General features: G+C 44.2%; 1 protein-coding gene and 1 long non-coding RNA gene across 6 annotated transcripts in view; one reads left to right on the top strand and one right to left on the bottom strand.

The window, feature by feature from the left end:
* Positions 1 to 22207, bottom strand: part of PTPRA (protein tyrosine phosphatase receptor type A) — a 553533-nt gene that overhangs the window by 258146 nt on the left and 273180 nt on the right. The window lies entirely within an intron of this gene.
* LOC125692753 (uncharacterized) lies at positions 14265 to 21932 on the top strand. 5 transcript variants are annotated; one of them, XR_007376815.1, is made up of 5 exons: positions 14265 to 14401; positions 14520 to 16063; positions 16130 to 16311; positions 17822 to 18338; positions 19031 to 21932. It is a non-coding gene; the product is annotated as an uncharacterized LOC125692753 (long non-coding RNA). The 5 variants fall into 5 exon arrangements; XR_007376813.1 differs by having other exon boundaries at positions 17822 to 18723; XR_007376814.1 differs by lacking the exon at positions 19031 to 21932 and having other exon boundaries at positions 14520 to 15135; positions 17822 to 18873.

Below are 22207 nucleotides of genomic sequence, written 5' to 3'. Positions count from 1 at the left end.
GAAGAATGGTTTTCTTAAAATCAATGTTTGTCCTGGGATGGAATGTCCATGGGTTAAAGCACCGGAAGGTAGGGGGCACAAGAGATTTGATTGACACTCAAGCACCACTTGCAAGGTCAAGATTGATGCAGTCTGAAGAGTAAGCAGTCAGGCAAAGGTGGCAGAAGACCCACATGGATGAGCAAAGAGCTCGTGGAAAAACTCAAGTGGAAAAAGAAAGTATTCATAATTTGGAAAAGGGGTCTGGGCCCTTGGAAGGAATATAGGAAGGTTGTGAGGCCATCAGATATGTAACAGGGAAGGCTAAGGCCCACTTGGAATTAAACCTGATCAGGGAGATGGAGGATAACAAGAAAGGTGTCTTTAAGTGTGTCAGTAACAGAAGGAAGACCAGGGAAAATGCAGGTCTGCTGCTAAATGCGGTGGAGCAACTGAATAACTCCTTTGCCTCAGTCTTTAGTGCTAAGACTGCCTTTTGAGAATCCCAAACGCTGGAGACGGCTTCACTGAAACAAAGCATTTTGCTCAAAATACTGAGGAGTCTCTTATGAACGTTCCAGCAGTGTTACCCAAACTGTGGTGATATCACCTTCGCCTTCTGCTTTTTGACTCTCCAGGGTAAGACTGTACTTAGGTTAAGTAAAGCCATACGCATCCAAAGACACCAAGGCCTTTTCCACGCCCAAGTGAGCACCCACCGTTTAGCTAAGCAACTCGAGATTCTTGCAGAGGCACTGCTAAACCATGCTGAAAATGCACTCTGTTTTGTTGCACTTTTTGTTTTATATCAGACAGGAATCAGTGCATCATCGCCCAAAAAATAAATAGATATAAATGGCTGGACATAAATTTGAGCCGTTTTGAAATCGAGCGTGCATACACAAGTGTCTAACAGAACTGCGTGAGATCTAAGGGGCAGAAATTGGAGATCACTGGGAAAAGTGCACATTTTGGAGGACAAAAGAAACTTTCACAGGAAAGAAGAGATTCCCAGCAGACCGGTAGCAACACGGTGGAAAAGAATGAGGAGCCTCGGGCAGAGAAAATCGAAGTAATTCAGGCATAAAATGAGTAGGTCTCAAGTCAGCTTTTTATCCCACTCTGCGTGCAGAGGAAATATGTACAGAAACACACACAGAAGTGATCTGGAGAGAAAAGACAATTTTGACAAACCCCTACAGCCACCCCAGCTGGGGTTTGGAAATTTTTGACAATGACATTGAGCAAAGCTGGTGGAGATCAGCTAGAGATGTAACGAAAAGCCCAGGGCAGTGAAAGCCAGTGTGTCTCTGCTCAAAGGGTACAAAACCTCACAGCTGCCTCAAGTCAGCACTTTGTAGGTGGGCTCAGCTGAGAAACGCATGCTGGAGAGTTGCATGGAGAGCTCAGCAAAATCCCCATGTTCTTCACCTCCACTCAAGCCCTGCCTTTAGAAAGGTGAGTGAGTGGTTATAGAACCATGGAATCCTTAGAGCTGGGACCATTAGAGGTCCCTAGAATCCTTAGAGCATGGAAGGGACCATTAAAGGTCATCCAGTGCATCTTCCCTGCAGTGAACACGGACACCACAGGTAGATCAGTTTGCCCAGACCCTGATCCAGCCTTGCCTTGAGTGTCTCCAGGGATGGGGCATCAAACACATCTCTGGGCAACCTGTTCCAGTGCCTTGCCACCCGCACTGTGAAAGACTTTCCTTATATCCAACCTAAATCTACCCTCTTTAAGTTTGAAACCAATCATCTCCATGCACCGTTCCCAGGTCAGTTATGTTTTTGAAGACCTCTGTCTTATTTCTCCCCTTGGTCTCCCAGCAGCTGGGATGTCCCAGATGTAGTTGGGCAAAAAATAAAGGGACAGGACATCTTGCCTCTCCTAGGGGATGCACAGTGCTCAGCAAGGGCCAGTACCCTTATCAGTGAGATGCTGAGAGTGACCCACAAGGATCACTGAGTCCAACCCCCATCTACAAACAGCACCCAAACCTTATGGCTGAGAGCAATGTCCCAGTGTTGCTCCCTGAGCTCCAGCAGCTCAGGGCCATCCCTACTGCCCTGTGGAACAGAGCCTTTCCATAACCCCCACCTGACCCTCACTTGTTGCATCTCAATGCTCTACCAGCTGCCAATGCTGGGCCTGGTGCTCCCCAAGGTACAGCTGGAGTCATTCAGATCTCCACTAGAGCAGACCTTGAGTAACTCCATCTACCTTTGAAGCTGTCTATCCTTTGAGCAGCTCATAAAACCAGAGATACCAAGCTTTCCCTTCCAACCAAGTTATTTCCTGAATTGGATGATTTGTCTACTCTCCCACTCAAACTCATATAGATATTTAGCAACTCTGCTCTTGGGCAAGACAATTTAGAGTTCTCCTACCTGCCTTGTAAAACAGCTCCTTCTGTTTTGAACCTTCTCTTAGCAGTATTTAAGCTGCATGTCTGATACAACTGTCAGCACTGTGACACTTTCCTCCTGTGTTCTTACATAAGAAATGATTTTCCATTTGTTTGTTTTACTGCCATTTTTATCTGCAAATATTTCACATTCAGCATGCAAGAATTTCAGTCGTCAGACTCGGCTCCTTTTCTCCATCTTGTGCATCATTCTGAGACAAAGCTTAAGCAAAACATCAGGAAAGAAGTGTCTGCTCTCCCACACAGGGGAGGAAACAGACACCTATTCCATGGGCCCACTTTCTTTTAATGGCCATGAGATCTTTCACATAGAATGTGCAATTTTGCAAGGAAACAAGAAAGAAGTGGAGATTGAAAGATGATGTTACACAAATGTCTTATTCTGGGAGAAGGAGAATACATCTTGCAAACAGACAGCTGTCTTTAGCTCTCTCCAGTACTTTGCCCTGGATGAACTTTGGGCTTGGTCCCTTGTTGCCAATGGGTTCCTGTTCTCAGTGGACAAAAACTCCCATCAGGGTTGATTCCTTGTGTTTCCTACTTAAATATCAGCTTCCCTGTGACAAAAGCGTCCCAGCCCAAGGAAGGTGGGGATGTTGTACAGCATGGTGTCACAGTCTATGTGGCTTTAAGTGCACCACAAACTGAAATAGGGTCTGACATCATAGAATCATAAAACCATTAATGTTGGAAAAGAGCTTCAAGATCATCGAGTCCAACCATCCTCCTACTGCCAATACAGCCTACTGACCACGTCCCTTAGCTGACCCTTAACTGACCACGTCTCCATGGGCCTTGAGCACCTCCAGGGATGGTGACTCCACCACCTCCCTTGTTTCAGCCCATGCAAAAGGTGATGAAAGTTAACTCTTTCCAGGTGATGAGAAAAACTGCCTAAGAACCACATTACTTAGATCCATTTTTCAGCCTCTCTGCAATTCCTAGCTTCATGTATCTGAACCTTTGAATGCAATCATGGTCTATTAATACAGCAATGAGGAGAAGAGGGAGGAAGAGAGTGGCCACATGCCAGGCACTTGGTGACAGTACCTGGTAACACAGCCTCGTGCTCGTAAACCATTAGCACAGCTCACAAGCCTGTGATTTTCCTGTTTGAATGCAGACAATCTGAATGCCAAATATACATTTTTAGACTCCTAAACGCCTCAGCCATTTGACTCACAGACAAAGCTCTGGGCAGCAGCTTACGTCATGTGCCTGGCATGAACGTACCCAGATGAGCCACGGTCTGGAAGAGGTTCTCCTGACATGAGAAGCAATAGCAGAGAAGCAATGGCAGACTGGGAGCAGAAATGTCCTAGTAAAGCCACATGTGATTGAATGCCTGCAGGCATTCAAGGCCAGGTAGGATGGGGCCCTGGGCAGCCTGATCTAATGGGTGGCAACCAGCCCATGGAGGGGGTTGGAACTATCCATAGATCTACATAGATCTTTAAGGTCTCCTCCAACCTAAGCCATTCTATGATACTATCATATGATTCCATGATTACCTGTGGCTTCTACCAGTCTTTCACTTCCTATCACCCTGCTTTTTCCCTTTAATCTCACGACTGTCTGCAAACCTCCAGGCTGAGGGCGTTTGATGTTTCTCAGGTGAGAGTGGATGAGAGTGAGTGGGAATGTCACCTCTTAATTACTTTTGAAAGAATGTTCAGGGATTTTTTTAAAGGATTTCAGTCTTTTTTTTTTTTTTTTTTTTCCTTTTGAAGGAGAAACATTCCTCATAATAAACTGCTCTTTTCCAAGCATGATATTTCTACAGCATTGTCATAAAATCTGAGCTGCATATGGAAATTGATGCAGCTTAAAGAAAACGGTTCTGGTTGAATATCTAGGTCCTTGGAGACGTTACTCAGAGTTTAGTGCTGTCACTCCTCGGGACTCACTTCTCTATTACATCCTCAAAAGACATCAGAATGCCAACAGCCTTTAGCTACAACAAATCCAACATGCTAACAGTCAGATAAGTTCAGTGGGGCCTGCAGATACACTGCCCTGGGGAATGATCCAAATTCCCAGCACCCTGGGGCTCACTGACTGCTCACCCAGCCCTCCAAGCCCACCAATACATGACTCCAACACAGCAGTCCATGGGGAAAGCATTCCATCAGCCCTTTGGATCTCAGGACTGTTGGGAGAAGAAGGGTGAATAGATCCCCTGAGTATTCAAGGCTGCTGCCAAACTTTGGAAATCCAAACTCAAGGTCTGCATGACGGCAGTGTAAATAAATTGATGCATCATCTAAATGAAGAGTAATTAGCATGGAGTTTGGGACTGCAGGATCGAACCAGGGGATGAAACGGCCTTCAAAATAGCTGAGAAGAAAATGGTTTCAGGGAATGTTTGTCTCTATAAGGAGATGTTCATGTCTCTCTGGGAGAAAAAAAAGTGCTTCTGATATAGTGACCAAGGAGGCATCTTTCCCCAGCAGGTGTAGACTTCATTGCACACCACCCCATACATGTTTTGATGTCAAATTTACTTAAAAATCCTATCAGGACACCAATGGCTTGAAGTTTGGCTTGCTGCTTTTCCTCGCTTACTTCTTTATGTTTTTCCACTGGCAACTGAGGAGAAATGTCTAATGATGATGAGTCCTTAGTTTAACAACATGAACATTATGACACATTCAAGAGTGTTGGAAAGAAGAAACATTTCTCTCTCTTGGGCATCCAGCACTGATGTGAGAACTAGCCCTAACCATACTCCTCCACCTCCTCCTCTTTATAATAACAGTAATAACAATTTAGCCCAAAGACCCTCCAATAATGGATTCAGACTTCTTTTGTCCCATCAGTTTACAAGTTAAGGTTGTCTTCTAATAGGGAAAACTCCATAATACCTCTTTAAGGAAGGTGGCTGGAAAAACATTAGCAGGAGTAATAGAAATGCTACAGAGAAAGCAAAAGCACCGCTGTGAGAAAATGCTGCAAGAACCAAGGATCAAGGAAAGAAAATGAAGCGAATAACAACCCAGGATGTGTTGCTTTTGGAAATCAGTGTGATGTAGTACATTTTCACCCCGTGTTTTATATTGCATGTGCATTTTATGATGCTCACTAATACATTTTTTAAAAAAGCTTCAAGGAGAGACATCTCATCGAAGATGAACTACAAGTAATACTGCTGAGCCCAGAGAAGAATAAAGCAGCACTGCTCATCAGATGTAGAGTAAATCAATACATCAGCACGATCCCATTATTAGGTTTGAATTCTATGGCTCAGTCTCCTAAATCACTAAATAGAGCTGCAAGAGGAGGTAGGAAGAGGAATGAGGAGGGGAATTGTGCCTCCCCCTGCTCCAGAGAGACATGGCAATAAGTGATAAAAAAGAGTTGCGCTCAAATCTAAAGGTGAGAGACTCTTGGCGTGGCCACTTCCATGTGCCAATTGCTAGCCAAAACTCAGCACAGCCCATGCTCTAATGGATAATTTCACAAGACATTAAGGACACTTGTAGCCTGGGGAGATATTCTTTTGGCAACCTCTCCTCATAAGAGCTGTCACACAAATGTCACCCATCCGAGTTTCTCTTGCACTGTGAGTTGCACAGAGAGCAGCCACGACCTGCTCCTCAACACAACTCCCGTGGCTGAGCTCACTCCCATTGCACAGAATTTAGGCACCCAGTCCAGGCAATCCAAACGAGCTTTGTTAGCATAGCAGTAAAAATTCAGCAGAGTAAAACGGAACCAAAGGGCACAAGTGGAATTTCTTTGAAGAGGCTGTACTCCCTTTCTTCTTCTGGGTCATGACACAGCCTGATAGAGACATCTCCTCCTGCAGCTTTTTGCCAGGAGAACATTTTAGGATCTAAACTTATAGGGGACTATCTCTAGACACAAAAGGCTGGATGCTCCCTTGGATTTCTTCCAGGAAATGTTTCAAAAGAATATAAACAGAGCTGGCTAGAAAATAAGTTTCTTTCACCTTTCCCAAACTCTTGCAGTGTAAAGATGCACGGTTCCCTCCTTGGCACCCAGGGTCACCAAAACATTCCATCAAGGTTCCATTTAGAGCTGCCCATGGATCAGAAAATGAGGTAGAGTCATCGATGCCTAATGCCTGTGTTTGAGGTAGTAACACAGTGCTTCTGTTGCCATTGCCGTGGAGAAATAAATGCTTTTAAGGAAGTTATTCTCCTGACCAAAATTAGCTGTCTGTTGCAGATGAGATGCATTTCACTGCCTGTTTGTTTCCAAGTGCTATAAAACAGCCCACAGGGACTCGCCCAGAGCAGATGGCTACCCTGGAGCTACCTGCATTTGAATGGATAAATTCTATACTGCCTGTGTATATCTCAATGTCTTGGAAAGCTGTGTCAAAACATTTGGCAGAAGTGTCTGGTGGTGACTCAGAAATCCCACATACACAGGGACTGCCATAGTCTGTGTCCGTGATGTCGTTAAAATCAGACGGCAGTATCAGTTAGAAACATTCCGTCCAGTAAGTAACACAGAAAAGTAGAGAGAAATAACAAATGGAAGCCCTTAAATTGATGGGGAAGTTGTGGGCACACAGTGCACGCTCAAAACTCTCAAATGGCTGGTCCTTGATGAAGCCAAGGCACCAAACTGTAGTGTCCATCCGTTGTGGGTATATCTCCCCCTACTTCTGTAGATGAGACACACAGGGAATCATGGCCCAGCATGTTGGTTTTCCCTTCTTTGCCCTTTGCTCAAGATCTTGGGCTGAAGTGGCCATTTAAAGCAGTCTTGTGGTTTAATTTGAGTGTGGCTTATGCTCAAATGCCTAGCTGGCCATGTAAATGTAGCTAGCCAGAGGGACTGTGGGACACCAGCCTTCCCTTCAGTGATGCACTGACCCAAAAGACGTGTCTGCTTGAATTTTAAGTCTCATTGCTTGCAAATTTAGCTTACTCAGCCTCGCTAACCTGACAAATCAAGGTGAAAGCTGACCCAGGAGGGTCCAAGTGGATTTAAACAAGGTCATCCTAAATAAAGGAAGAACTTTCTCTGAAGTCAGTGATTAAAAATGCACACACACAACGTTTTGCGTGCCGCAAAGGATGTAAGGCTGTGACACTTGAAAAACATCGCAGCTTTTAGGAAGCTGACAAGACATTATTTGAGATTTCACCATAAAAACCTGACGGACAAAATGCCACCAGCTGATGGCAAGTTCAGTTCTCTCCCCCTGCCAACATCCTATAAAAATCAGTGGTAGGAAAAAAAGAGATGGCAGTGACAAGTCTCTCGACTGTCAAACCATCCATCAGCAAAATGAAGAACAATGTGGACATCTTATGCTTAGCACTTCTGTTCTTACTGTCAGAGCTAAAGACAGAAATGTTCTAGTTTAAGACCCGGACAATAAATCAAACAGCCTACCTCAGAAATTTTTCCTTAGTACTAAAAGGAGTTACCTGGATACTAACAGAGATAAGACCCACTTAAATTTCTCCCAACTTTTTATTAAGGCTCTCTTTTCACATGTGCTATTTTTTCCTCACAATATCTCGTGGCAGGTGGGAGCAGGAAAAAATAGTCTGCAGCCTAGTAATTAAATTGGCTTATTTTAATACTGCAAATCACAGCTAGATGCAACTTTCTCAGGTATATATAATGCTCCAATCACTGTCACACCTCAGCGTTCTTCCATCTGTAATGTACTCAGTGCCTCATCCCCCTGCAAGGCTTGAGGTGTTTCTTCATGGAGGCAGGGGTGGAGGGCTGGGGAGACTTACAGGGTTCTCTCCAATACAGGTTGTATATTAGGAAATATTTCTTCTCAGAAGGAGTGATTGGGCTTTGGTACAGCTGCCCAGCGAGGTGGTGGAGTCACCATCCTTGGAGGTGTTCAAGAACCATGGAGATGTGGCCCTGAGGGACGTGGTTTTGAACACGGTGGGATGGGCTGAGGTCGGACTTGGAGATCTTAGAGATCTTTTCCAACCTTAATGATTCTGTGAACTCACTCCTGGAAGACATCTTGAGCCCTTTAGCCAAGCAGTGCCAAGGGCTCATAGCCACAGTGCTCAGTGTTAATCTCTTCAGTGACACCACATCTGTGCCCACCCAGCACAACTGTTGGTTTTCATCTTATGTGGCCTCAAATAGCAATGAACAGGGATGCCCATGGTTCCATCAGGAGCACAAATCCTCATCCAGCCTGACCTGAATGTTTCCAGGGATGGGACATCCATCACTTCTCTGGGCAACATCCATCACTTCTCTGGCACTTCCAGTGCCTCACTATCCTTACTGTAAAGAAATTTTTCCTCAGATCCAATCAAATCTCTCCTCTTTTAGTTTGAAGTCATTTCCTCTGGTCCTATTACAACAGACCCTGCTATTGTAGGTGGGGTTGGTTCACCTACATGCTCCACTGCTACAGCAGATATTGAGGACAATGCTTTGACCTCCTTAAACCAGAGAACTTGAATTCACTAAATTCACTGCTTATGTGGTCCTAGATACTGCTGCATTGCCAGCAGGGCTCTGACAGTTGCTTAAAGATGTGTGTTGGCCCCACGTTAAACATAAGCTTCATACATTGGAAGGAGAATCAGCTCTCTACCAAGCTCCATGTACAACTTCCAGTGCAAGCTTGGCCAAGCTATTGGACCTCCCTGAGCTCCTGTTGACTCTCCAGCCCTATGTCAGAAATGAATGTGAGCCCAGATGCTGAATATGGTCTTTTATTCCTTTTTTCTTCCAGCATTTCCATGTAAAACATCCCTGGAGACATTTCTTCTGACCATAAACTCATTACAATAAGGTATGAGATTTGCTCTCTATAGCCATGCTTCACCTAAGGCCAAATGACAGTCAACGTTTGTTTAAACTGTGCCACGAATGAAGTCAGCATTCAGCATTTGGATCAGAAAGAAAAAAAAAAATGTCTGAAGAGCAAATAAAACAAACAGATGTTGCATGAAATGACAAGTAGAATAATCAAATTGCTGAGCTTTAAACAGAAAAGAAGAACCATTGTATGAATTAAAAAAAAAGGTGACCCGAAGTTGCAATATTTGCCAGTTTAAATACCTCTCTGTTCCGTTTCTTTGTCTGCTGGTTGGTTTGCTGTGTAGCTCAATAGAGCTACCCCACCTCCAGCTCAAACTGCACCTATGTCTCTACACGTATCACCTTGGAAGGAGCATGGCAGCAGAATATCTGAATAAATAAATTAATGGAAAATTGGCAAATCTGTGAACAGTAACTGAGGAACAGCTATTTCACTAAAACCAAAGTCAAGTCAGTGCGTTCTCTCACTAGGCCAAAAAAAAAATGTTCCTTTCTTGGGATTAAAGCAGCTCTACTAAATGAGCCTGGCTGTGATTGACGCTTTAATTGACTGGCACAATTTCATGCCTTAATAACTCTGGGCTTTTCAGTTTAGCCATGAATAAATTTAACTGTTAAGTCCTTGCATATAAATCCTCTTGGTTGGAAGCTACTATTCTCTGTTTAAAATGTAAACTTGGATTAACGAGACTCGCTGACATGTCAGGAGCTGGATGCACTAATCTGCTGCATCCCCTGCCCAATGTGATTCCAACCAGTTACCCCAGGTCCTTCCCTTCTGGACCACCACAACCAGATGGCAAAGGTCACCATGTGGGATGTTTCTGGCTTCTCTCCTGCTCCCTTTTATCTTTCACATAGGTATTAACCTTGTAGGTCTGGTTTGTGATGGCAGTGCCCTTCTTCCTTGGGTTGGATGAGCCTACAGGAAAGAAAGATGAAATACAGCTCCTAGGTAGATCCTGTGTTTTTGGGCTGTATTTTTGGCTTTTTCATCTTTTTTTCTTTCTGTTCTCTTCATGTGCCTGTGTCTTCTAGTTCAGTAATCACAGCTGGTTCCTGGATCCAAAATTTCTTTTCCAGATGTGTCCTCTTCCTCCTCCAGCACCTTTAGATTCATTAGGAAAAAAGCTGCAGCTGAAAAATCAAGTGAGGTTGAGCGTTCGGTCCATATGCTGTGAGTCTGTCAGTCCTGAGAGGCTTTTGTTTTCCTGTCTCTACATCACCACATGCATTTGGATCACTAAGGAGTCCAAGACCACATTTGAGTGCTGATGAAAAAGCCCATTTCCTCCAAAAATACCTTATATTAAGCAAGAAACCCCCATTCCTAAGAGATGCCCACCCAGGTTCCCCTGATCCCTTTGGACTGTAACTTCCACTCCAGGGAAGCAATGCTCATTAATTGAGATGCAAATACCACGAGTTCAACATTTCCAGAGCACGGCAGATGCACTGAATATGTTCATCTTTACTTAGCTGTGGTATCTGGATGTTAGATAGCCCTGTCAGAATGGCTGATCCAGCTGGACTGCTGGTTGCTCCCTGATGAGCTGAAGAAAAGCAGAAGCAAAGAGGAGGTGACCAGGTAACATCCATTAATGGGCCACACAGGGACAGATGCACAGTCTCTGAAGTCCTACAAGGGAAGAGAAGGATTCAGATGGGCCCAGCAACCACTGTATGACCCAAAGTTCAACCAGAAACAAAACTCCCCGATTAACATACTTGCATGATGAGTGGAGCCTATTTCCATGCTCCTCATGTTGGACTAGCTGACCCTTAAAGGTCCATTCTAGTGCACACAAATCTATGTTTCTAAGCTTTTGTGTTTCTGTGATTCCATGTCAGAGCCTTTCAGCCAAGATCTGGATATAATGCTCAGCTTGGTGGTGTTGATTTAAAACACACAGCACTGGCAGGCTTCCTCCCTGGTGAGCATTAAAGCACCAGTGAATGCTGTTAAAGCAGATGGTTGGTTCCTGTAAAATGTATATATATCATGAGTGCTTGCCAACATATAAGTTCTTAAAATGTTTTTCAGAACTCTCTTTGTGTTGTAGGAATGGAATCCCTGAGGAAAACATGAACGATCGGCTATCTTAGGCTGGGCTCAAGGAAAGTGGCTGTGGTTTTCTCATGCAGCATGTCTACCGCCCATTAAATCATGCAGACAAGAAGCAAGGCTCCCGTCTGTTGGCTATCTTTCTGCCTGGCAGCAATTTTGCCTTGCTGTGATGTAAGAAGCAGATAGGAAACGCTTGGGTTTTGCTGTTTTGTTGTCATCAGCTGCACTGCGTTGCTTCTCTTTTGAGATGGGATGTGGGTAAGCTCCATCTCAAACCTAAGCTTTGACCATGCTAATCCTAAAACCAGACTTTGTCCCTTTTGTTAATAAAATAAGAAGCTGGAGATGGCATAAACAAGAGAAATTATTTGCATTTCTGTAGCATTTGTTGCCCACTATTCTGTAACAATCTCTGTCACACTTCATTGGATGCCAACCTCTGACTATAGAAATTTCTAGTACTAAAGACTTTTCTTTCCCCAAATGGATGCACTTTTATGGTCACAATGAGGGATCCCTGTGGAAGAGAGGGAATCAACAGGACCAGATAAATGGTTAAGATAGGCTGGATGCAACCCAAACAGCACCGGTCATCAAGCCAACACAAGCACAAGCCTGTAAATCTCATTTGGCTTTTATGCCTGTGACTGGCAGATGTATTCAACATGAATTCCTGTGTGTACAAAGGAGTGCTGCTCTTTTCTGATAAGGAAGGGTTTGCTCAATGTGGGATCATCCTTTGCTCCTTGGAAGCCCCATCCAAGTGCTTGAATATGCCTGGGTGGCTCAGATCCAGGAGGTCATCTCTGGAGGTTTTCAAGAAGAGCAGATGTCACATGGAGTGACGTGGTTTACTGGTACGATGCTGATGAGCTGATGGTTGGACTGGATGAATTACGTATTCCAAAGAAGTTGCAGCAAGGCATCAGGACACAATGGGTCTCCAGCTTAACCCCACATAGGTCATTGTAGGCTCTCACTTCATTCTTCAGGCTGTCCAACTACACTCACTTCCCAAAATCAAAGAACTATACAGCCAGGTTGCAGTGCTGTGCAGATGGACAGGAGTCAACACACCTCACGTCTGTCATTAGGCTAATTGCAATGGTTAATTACCCAGCTTTTCCTCGGAATACGTGAGGACCTGGGGTCACCACTCTTGGCATCTCCAAATTTTTCTCTTTCTCCACATTCCATTGTGGTCTTTAGATACAGACCCTGCTGCTTTCTCAGGAGACAGCATTCGGTGATAAAAGGGGCTTTTTAAATCACTTGTTTGCAAGGGAAAGAGGCAACAGAAACAGACTCTTTTTGTTGGGGATGGTGGGAGGAAGCTAGAAGATGACAGCGGTGGAAAACTGCACCAGCTCTTTTCTACGCTTCATCTGCTGCTTTATTAGTGCTCCTAAATCTGGTTCACTAAATATAAACATACCCAAATTTACATAAACTTCATTAAAAGCTTGTGTCTCAACTCTGCTGCTCCTGTAACACACCCAGGAAATGGAGAACTTCAAAATCCTTTGCAATTGAATAACCCACTGCAAGAGAAACCAACCAACACATTAAGGGTAAATTTGGCAGATTGTTTTTATTTTTATCCCCTGCTTTGTTTCTGCAAACATCTGCCTGTGCTTCCACAGCTTGCATTTGGCTTTTGTCTTGCAGGTGGCTTGCCTTTCCTTTTGGCATTCACATCTCCAGGGTCTTTCCTGTCCAAATTTGGAACAAAGTTTCCCACCTCCTAATATCGGATTAAAAAGCAGAAGAGGAAAGATGATAAAAGAGGAAACGTGAGGTGTATTTCTCTTCTAGCTGCTTTTATTTCCCTACTTGTCCTGCAACTCCTTTCATCCCCAGCAAGGCTGGATGAAGGAGCAGAGGACATAATGATAAATGACACTACTGGACTTGGGTGTATACCCATAAGGAAGAGAACCACATTTCTGGTTGGTTAGCACCTAAACCTAAAGGAGAGTGTCTGGCTGGTTGTTCTTGCTGAATCCACAACTGCCAGTTTCTATTTGGGATCTCCTAAGGGTTTATTGGGATTTGAGGTAGATAGACACAAGATATAGGCCAGATAGACCTAAAAGAGCTGCTTTTCCACCCACCATCTCTGCATCAGTGCTGGAGAAACAAACAAGAAGGGAATCTGCTGGAATATTTGGAGAGGATCAAGTTCACCATTATGATGTCACAGCCAACGTATCCTCTACATGCCTCTCTTCCTTCTGTTTTGGGAGAGCTCTGGAGGGAAGAGATCTGAGAGCGCCACAGTTTCATGCAGTGTTGGCTACAAAGCAGGTGGATGAGATGACTTTCTCATCCAGCAGCAAGGAGTAAGGAAAGAGGTGAGGATAAGGGACTCGGTTATATGCCATTCCATCAGCAAATCCACTTTGCTCTCACCCTTCTTATATGCCTCAAACACTGTTGGGAACAAGCTGCCCCCTCCAAGGTGCCCATCAGCAGAAGCTGCTCCCACTGGAGTTCTCACAAGATATTCCAGCTTGTGCCCACACCTCTCCCACCTATTTCAAACACTCATGACAGTTTGAAGGAGAGAGTGGGTTGCTGTTGCTGCAGCTCTACCGTATGTCCTCCACCATGCTCCTTCCCCAGCTGTCTCCTTGTAGCTGGGCACTCATCCAAGGCAACCTCTTGGTGGGAAAACGCTGAGCTGTACAAGCCTGAACCTCTTGTGTAAACCTTAAACCTGGTTTCTGGCCAAAAACCCCCTTCTGGACAATGGCAGAGAGATTCTAACACATGCAAATGATCCCAGAATAACCCTGAGTCCTGTACTTGGGATGTTTCCAAGAGCTGTAACTACAGCAAGGAGGGCGCTGATCTCTCCTTATCTCCACCTTCAGCTCTCAAACCATCAGGTGCCTTAATCAGATGGATTTGCTTAATGACATGGATGTAAGGAATGGGTTTAATGAAGTGAATTCAGTCCAGCTGTGGTAGGGACAACAAATAGGATGCAGCTCTTTGCACTGAGAGCATGTGGTCTTTGGGAAATCAAGTTCTCCATTAGAATGCTAGTACTGGAATAATTCAGCTCCCTGGAAAGTGAAAATGGGAGGAAGCATCAACTCTGTGAGGCATTTCCATGGGGGACTGAGGTAGGTCCCATTGGAGGGAGGATGGGTACCTGGGGGCTTTGGTGGATGCCAAGAAGCCCCAATAAAGATGCAAACTGTTAATTATTGAGGGTGCAACTTCCTTTCCTCTCTTCCTCAGGGCTGCATTAAAGATATTTGGAGACAAAGCATCCTTGCTGTGATCGTCCGTGCACTGTGGGTCGTCTGGATGTGGTCCTCAGTGATTTGCCATCCCACAGTCAGAAAATTCACTTCCTAACACTGTGATAAAGGGGGAAAAGAAAACCCAACTCAGGATTTGGTGTCTGCAACAAAGAGCCCTCCAGATTCAAGTATTTCCTTCTACTGGAGTAAATTATGTTTTATGACTATAATTAACTGGGAGCTAGCACACACTGCGCTGGTTTAAAGCTGACTCAATGCTGTCTGAGAAGCACAGTGTGATAAAACAACATTCAAATCAGCTTCTTAACTAAGCTGGCAAGTGACACAATCTGGAGATGGATGCCAAAAGGAAGTGGAGGCTTGCAAAGCCCCAGGCACAAGGAGGGATTTCAAGGGTTGGAAGTGTTTTGTTTAAGGATCTGGTTTCCAAACCACAGTCCATGGATGGGTCATGGCTTTGGAAAAATAGATGTCCCCCAATGAGTTATTTCTGTTGCCAATAGTATGTACCCAAAAGCATTGGAGAAATATGCTGGTCTGTAAAGATTGGAGGCCACAGCTGCTGGGCATGGGTGAAGGCAGATGAAACAGTGAGTGCTTTGGGTTAAAATATTAAGTTTTTCTACTTAACACTAGCTCTGTGTGGGAAAACTACAAGGATAGGTGTATCTGGGTGGAAACCAGCTCCTAGCCTCTCTTCTAACTGCATTTTACACTGGATTATGAAACAGGAAAGGGAGGAAGGAGCTGCTATAAGACTTGACATTTTCACTGATGTCATTAGGTATACAGGGGGGGAAAAAGGCACAACCAAGTCTAACAGCTGTTTGGTCTCATCTTTATTATTGTGACTCCAAGATGGAGAAAAGCAGATCTTTCCTTGTTTAAATTTGCAGGGATGTTTGGCAGTTTTTAGGCCATTAACTGCACTTCTCAGTGTTTTGCCCAATGCCCTCAGCAAAAGCACTAGAAAGGTCAAGGCCTTCACTTTCCAAACCAATGTACAAGAGCTAATGGTTTTCAGTTGCACCAGGGGAGAGTCAGGTTGGATTGTAGGAAAAATTTCTTCTCCAAAAGATTGGTTGGGCACGAGGGAGCTGGTGGAGTCACCATCCATGGAGGAGTTCTAGAGCCATGGAGATGTGGCACTGAGGGACACAGTGGGCATGGTGGGATGGGTTGGGGTTGGACATGGTGATCCTAGAGGTCTTTTTCAACCTTAATGACCTTCTGATTCTATGAGCTAACCCAGAATTCATCCATGTGCTGCAAAGCTCCAAGCAAACACAGCCAAGTGGCATCGTTATTGATAGGAAAACATAGTGCTGAAAGCTTGAATCACCTGAGCTAAAACAGTAATGGGTGGGCTAATGAGCCCTAGCACCACCCAGAGAGCACCTGTGTCTCTCCCAGCCCTATATCACGTTTCTCTCCTTGCCATATGCAGCCATACTCTCTGTGGTGATGTTCACAGAAGGCATTATCCATTGCTTCTTGGAAAACGTTGTGGTTTTGAAGGTATTTGACATTTATGGTGTTGGGAGAGGAATTATAATGCCTATAACTATGTCTTTCCTCTAACAGGCTATTTGCTTGCTGCTGAATATAATTTTGTTAACTGCCACAAACCAGCAAGAAAACTGTTTTCTTTCTACGTGATAAAGAGCAACCTATAAAAAGACTGAAATTGGAGTGAAACATTTTGCTTGAGTGAAGAGGAGGAAGTTTTCATTGGCCTGATGGAAAACTTGCATTTTTATTTGTGGGTAAGATTGGAAAGTTTATCCTTTCTGGAACAAAACTCGGTATCAGAATTGCAGATTTCTGTACAGCTTATAGCAATAGTTTTCCCTTTGGCTCTCAATGTGGTGATGAGAATTACCTCCATGTACAGCCAAGTTGGTTGACTCACCAGAAGGGGTGGGTATTGTTTGTTTGCCTAAGGATTAGATTTAAACTCACTGTTAGCAAGCATTTTAGAGTTAGTCGAAATTTCATGTTCTAGATCAACATAATAGTAAACATAATTGATGTGTACAGAAATTATGGTTTCATCTGTTTGTAGCACAATGAAAGTAGGTGTCAGAGCTGTGCTGAAGCAGGGCAGAGGAAATGAGAATCTTCCATGGAAACTAATGTGGAGAGGCTGTGCTTGTGACCTGTTGCAGTTTGGGATTTGGGTCTGCTGTGCATTTCACCCACTTTTCATCTCAGTATCCCTAAGACCATCTCACAGCCTGCCCAGGAAAGCAGTGCATGCACGTTTGCAATCTCTCGGATGTTTTGGTGACCATAAAAAAGCTGATCTTCTATCTATCACTGCTGTTGGATGTGGTTCTTCTGGCACACTAGGCACAAGGTGACATTGCAACAACTGTGTTTGCTCTGGTTGGGTCCCATAATTGCTACTTTAAAGTGGGGTATGCAGCCAAGGTACTCTCAGTGCTCATGTGGGCACTTACAGCACACACATACAGTACATAAACTTCACACAAAAGGGATGCAATCTCTTGCCTCTGTCCAATAAGGCTCAGTTTCTGTGATGCTTTGAACCTTGCTGTCCAAGGAGGCTCTCAAGAGACTAAAAAGAGATACAGATGTCCTCAGCTGCACTGGGATCCATTCCCTTCCAATTAGTCCCCCACTTGACAATTTCTGTTGTTGGTAGAGGTCGCAGGTCACAAGCACAGCCTCTCCAGATTAGTTTCCATGGAAGATTCTCATTTCCTCTGCCCTGCTTCAGCACAGCTCTGACACCTACCTTCATTGTGCTACAAACAGATGAAACCATAATTTCTGTCCAGTTTGGTTTGCTGTTATTTTGGTTCTTTGCTGCTTGCTTGCTTGTTTGTTTGTTTGTTTATTTTCCAACTCCATTTAGGGGTTGCAAAGGAAGCCTGGGCACCAGGGCTGTCAATCCCAATCCCTTTTCCCCTGCCATGCAGCCTTTCCAGCTTCCATTGGCCCATCACTGCCCAGTGAGGACTCTGGTTTCCATTTGTCCAGCTGGGCATTAGCAGAAGCTCTGTGGATAAGAAGCAAAGAAGAGATTTAGCTGGAGGGAAGCTATTACATATAAAGAGATGAAGGGAAAAAAAAAAAAGAGAGAGAAAGGAAAAAGAAAATCTAATAATGCTCTAGGAAACTTCCTGGGGGAATGGAAAGAAGGGAAATAGACTTTCAAAGAACAGATGTGACTTGCAAAGCAAGCACTTGCACAGATCTGCTTCCATTTAGCAAGCAGTTGGTGTTGTTTCTGATATTCCTATCTTCCAGCTGTCTGTAACCACGCCACCACCAGGCCAGGGGCCAGCAGGATGGAGCGTACCCAGCGTTCTTCATTGCCCTCAATGTAAAATCTGAGTGCTCTGCATTAGCAGCAGTAGTTTGGACCTACCCCTTCAACTCTGCCCACCTCAAGATGGCCATTGTGTTCCTATGATGCAGCCCTGGGAGGTGTAACACTGAATGATAGAAGTCAAGTTGAAAGAGATCTTAAACCTGGGTTGCCACCCAGGATATCAGGTAGCCATCGGTTACCCTTCCTTTGTCCACCAATGCTATCATCTCCCAAAGTGGCCCGGGTGAAGAGCTGGAAGGAACTGAATCTGGCCTCTTCGCTCCCACGATGAGTCCACAACATCCCAGGCTCTGACCATGGGACTTCTGCACAGTGATCCTATATTTGCCCAGCAGTTGCTGAGCTCTGACCTCGGCTGTGATGTACCACGTAGTGCCAGGACCCCAGGATGCTACCAAGCATTGGATTCATAGCTTCAAAGCCACACAGATGGTGAGAGATAACGTACAAGCAATAATAGATAGCTTTGTGTCTCCAATCAGTATTTATTTCCTTTTCTTCTTCCCTAAACTGTGAGTTCCTGAAAGTGTTGTCATGACTACTGAAGAGTGAACTTGACTCGCTTCGGCAGCCTTTGTTCCCTCCAAGTGAGCTGATCTAAAATTTGTCAAAACTCTCTTGTCACTGGCTGCAAAAATATTGTATCTATTTCTTCAGAGGAGCTTCTTTTGCAAGTCTCTTTTAGCTGCACATAAAGGGCACGGCGAGAGTCCAAGCCTGCCATAATGCAGTGATTTTAATGCCCCTGGGTGCTCTCAGTTAATAAGTCTTGGATTGTTCCCTCGTTTCCAGCAATCTTTCTGTCACACATCAAAAGGTCAGTCTTCCGTGAGGTATTCTGTAATCTCTCTGCTCAGATGTGTTACAATATATTCTGATCAATGGCTAAAAATCGTGTATTTTTCTTTTAATGGAACATCCACTGGAGAATAAATTCTAAGAGGGCTTTCAGGAGCACTGAAATATGTATTGTGGTTTTGGCTCAAATTAATGCATGACATAATTCCACTGAAATCAGTGAAATAGCACTCTGGGATACTTCTTGACTACTAATGTCAAAGATGTATGGCTTTAGTTTATTCCTCCTTATTGCTTATCCTAAACCTGATCAAGTATTATCTCAGCCCTAGGTTGATCATGAGTAATCCCCAGGGGTACCATGTGGCTCGAACCCAACTCTTGTTGAGATCAGTGGACAGAAATGAAGAGAGCAGAGCTGACCCAAGCCTGGGTGAGTACGTAAATTGCTGATCCTCCTGCGATGTCAGTGCATGTGGATAACAAGCAGGCACCTTCCAAGGAAAGGGGAAGAGAAAAGAGAGGTGCACATACATAGCTGAGGGTGAACAGGGCAAGATATAAGTCAGAACAGCCTAAGAGATGCATTATTCCTACTGCAAAAACGTTGTGGAAAAAGTTGTCTTCAAAATGGTAGTTTAGATTTCTGCAGAACAGATGAAACCCCCTTGGCAAATTCTCTTGGATTTAATGGAGATAATATAAGTTCAATCTCATTCCATAAAAAAGATAAGTAGAAAGATGGAGAACATGCCTTCAAGATTTTCTTGTAGTGTTTCAGCTGCCTGGTGATATATATCACCATGTATCACTTTATAGTACACAAAGATTTGTTTTCCTTTGGACTCCACAGCTTTCCAATATGTATTGATGCTAGTACTTCTCAGTTAGCTATTGACTTAAGCATTTTGACAGACAAAAACCAAAAAATTTGTCATAGTTTACTTTCTACAGGTGCTTTTTATCTTTTTTTGCTGTCATTTCTGTTTTTCTTCACTACATTTCTTTGCATTTAAGGATTCCTGATTCTTCCAAAACTGGGCACTCATGGGCCCAATAAAGCTGATGCGTTAAAATAGCATCCTGCCACACTGAAGATCTTGAGTCTTTTTCACAGTGCATTAATCCTGCCAGGATCTGAGTTTTGTAATATATATCATAGAAGCAGGCATCACTGACTATTAGCTGCATTGGGATTGGAAATGGCAGCTTTCTAGCGCTCTGATGGCCTTGGAGGCTGATGTGGCAGCACTTAATGTGCAGACAAAAACTTCACTTGGATGCCCAGCTGAAAGGCAGTTCAGAAACACCCCCAGCACCAACAGCTTGCAGAGAAGATCCAAACACTTCCAACTTCACTCCCAACTCCTCACAGGCTCATTGTGCACGTTGTGGGGACCAGTTGCTTGCCATCACCCTTGGCATCTGCCCTCCCTCGTTCTTCAGTGTTGGGATGCCATGGGAGAAATGAGAAAATGCTTTTTAATCCCAGGAGAGCACTTAATTTCAAAAATTCTCTGTCCTCCTGGTAGTAAAAAAAACCTTCTTGGAAGGTCGGTGGAAAAATTGCACCTCTATCAGATGAGCACTGAGATGGAGGGGCAATGGTGGCCGCCAAGCCTTAGAATGGGTTGGGTTATAAGAGATCTCAAGGATCATCTAGATCCAACCCTCTTCTTTGCTTCATGCTTGGAGGAACCCACAGAAACGCTCTGAAATCACAGGATCTGTAAATGATTTAGCCTTGTTTTGTGCTAAAACAAATAATCATTGATTCTTCCCCACGCTGCGACATTGCACCCAGGTGGGGTAGGCTGATCTTCTGGACTCCCTGTTGTAGGTCTCATCGTCCCCTGCTCCTTCCCTGTGTGGGAAAATGCAATAATTCACCTGTCCCTATTTCTGGATATATTCTCAGGCACTGAAGATCTTGACCATTCACTGTTAATCAATAGAGCTGGAAAGTAGCCATCAGTCTATTACTGTTTCAAACTCCTTCAAAGCAAAAACTGTCTGGGAAAATGAACGGTAGAGATGAAATACATGCATTTCTCTGGTAATATTTCAGAGGAAAGGGCACAGCAGTAGCTTTCCTTTTTAAGCCTGTACCCTATGTATAAAATATATTTAAGGGATTTGGAGAAGGAAGAAAAATTAAAATAATTAAGGAGCTGACAGAACTGATTTAGAGTTGGAAGAAAGGGGCAAAAGATTGAGAGTGTTCAGTGTGGAGTACAGGCATCAGTCCCCATCCAAGTTCTGGTTCTGCTCCATGGACCCACATGCTGGAATCTGAATCCAGATTCCCATGAGCTCCAACGAGATGGGAAACCAGGCTTGGCTGCTGTGGTCTCAAAAGCCATCAAGACCCATTGCAAGTAGTATTACAGACCAGGGGTTGGAGATTTCCAGTGTTGCAGGGCTCAAGGTTGGGTTCTGGCCCTCAAGAGAGGCTTTCAGCTGTGGTGTGCAGATGCCATTCATAGGTGGAAGATGTGTAAACCTCTCCACAAGTAGCTGTTGCAGCAGGGAGATTATTTTAAGAAGCGCAGCAGTTACTGTCAGCATGTCTGTGCTCTAGTCAGCAGATGGAGGATGCATAATTTAAAACAGGAGTGACCAGATTAAGGTCTTTCCATCTGCCTTTCAAGTGCAGCAGTAGGAGGAATCTGCTCACATCAAATAAAACTCATCCAGCGGCTCTGCTTCCAACTGGCGAGCTGTGAAAGCCCAGCTCTTCAGAAGCTCTTCCCTCCTCTGTGTAAAGGGACAATCTTGTCTTTTCCATTTCATGCACGTCTTCATTCACTTTGTGCTGCTAGATTCAGAAGCAAGAGCCCTGACTTGACATCAGTCCTCACTTGGATTAGGAGCCCTGCCAGCAGAAAAGCGTTTGAGCAACTTTACACTGTGATAAGCAAGAGTCCTTCACAGAAAGTAACTTAATTTCTTAACAACTGGGTGGTTGACCAGACCTTTCTCCTCTGCAAAAGCTAATTCTGTTACATGCATTTTGCTGCAGAGGAGCGTTCATTTTATTGCACATGAACCATTCCAGTGAGATCTGACATGAGAGCTGGCTGGACATCTTCCACTGAAACGCTTGGAGTTTTCCCATGGAAGACGTTGTTTTACATCAAAGAGAGTCTGATTCCAGAGAAAGAAATTTGTAATGATTTTTTAATGAGGAACGTTTTATGTGGAAGGCATTTAAACACACAACTTAGGAAATCTTAAAGGTCTGTTTGTAAGTATTTTCATAGAACTATTAAGGTTAGAAAAAACCACCGAGATCACCAAGTCCAAACCCAACCCACCATGCTGACTAAACCATGTCCCCAAAGTGCCACATCAACTCTTTTCTTGAAGTCATTTTCTAAATGGCTTTTGCATTACTTCATAACATGACCATCTACTGTCCCAAAACCTCCAAAAGCACTGATAATGTCCAAGTTGTGCTGTGCTGCATGTGAGCACCAGACCCTAAACAAACCATCTAATAC

The sequence above is a fragment of the Lagopus muta genome, chromosome 4 (genome assembly GCF_023343835.1).
Source record: "Lagopus muta isolate bLagMut1 chromosome 4, bLagMut1 primary, whole genome shotgun sequence".
Lineage (NCBI taxonomy): Eukaryota > Metazoa > Chordata > Aves > Galliformes > Phasianidae > Lagopus > Lagopus muta.
Note: the sequence above shows the minus strand (reverse complement) of the source record. Positions and strands in the feature narration are given on the sequence as shown.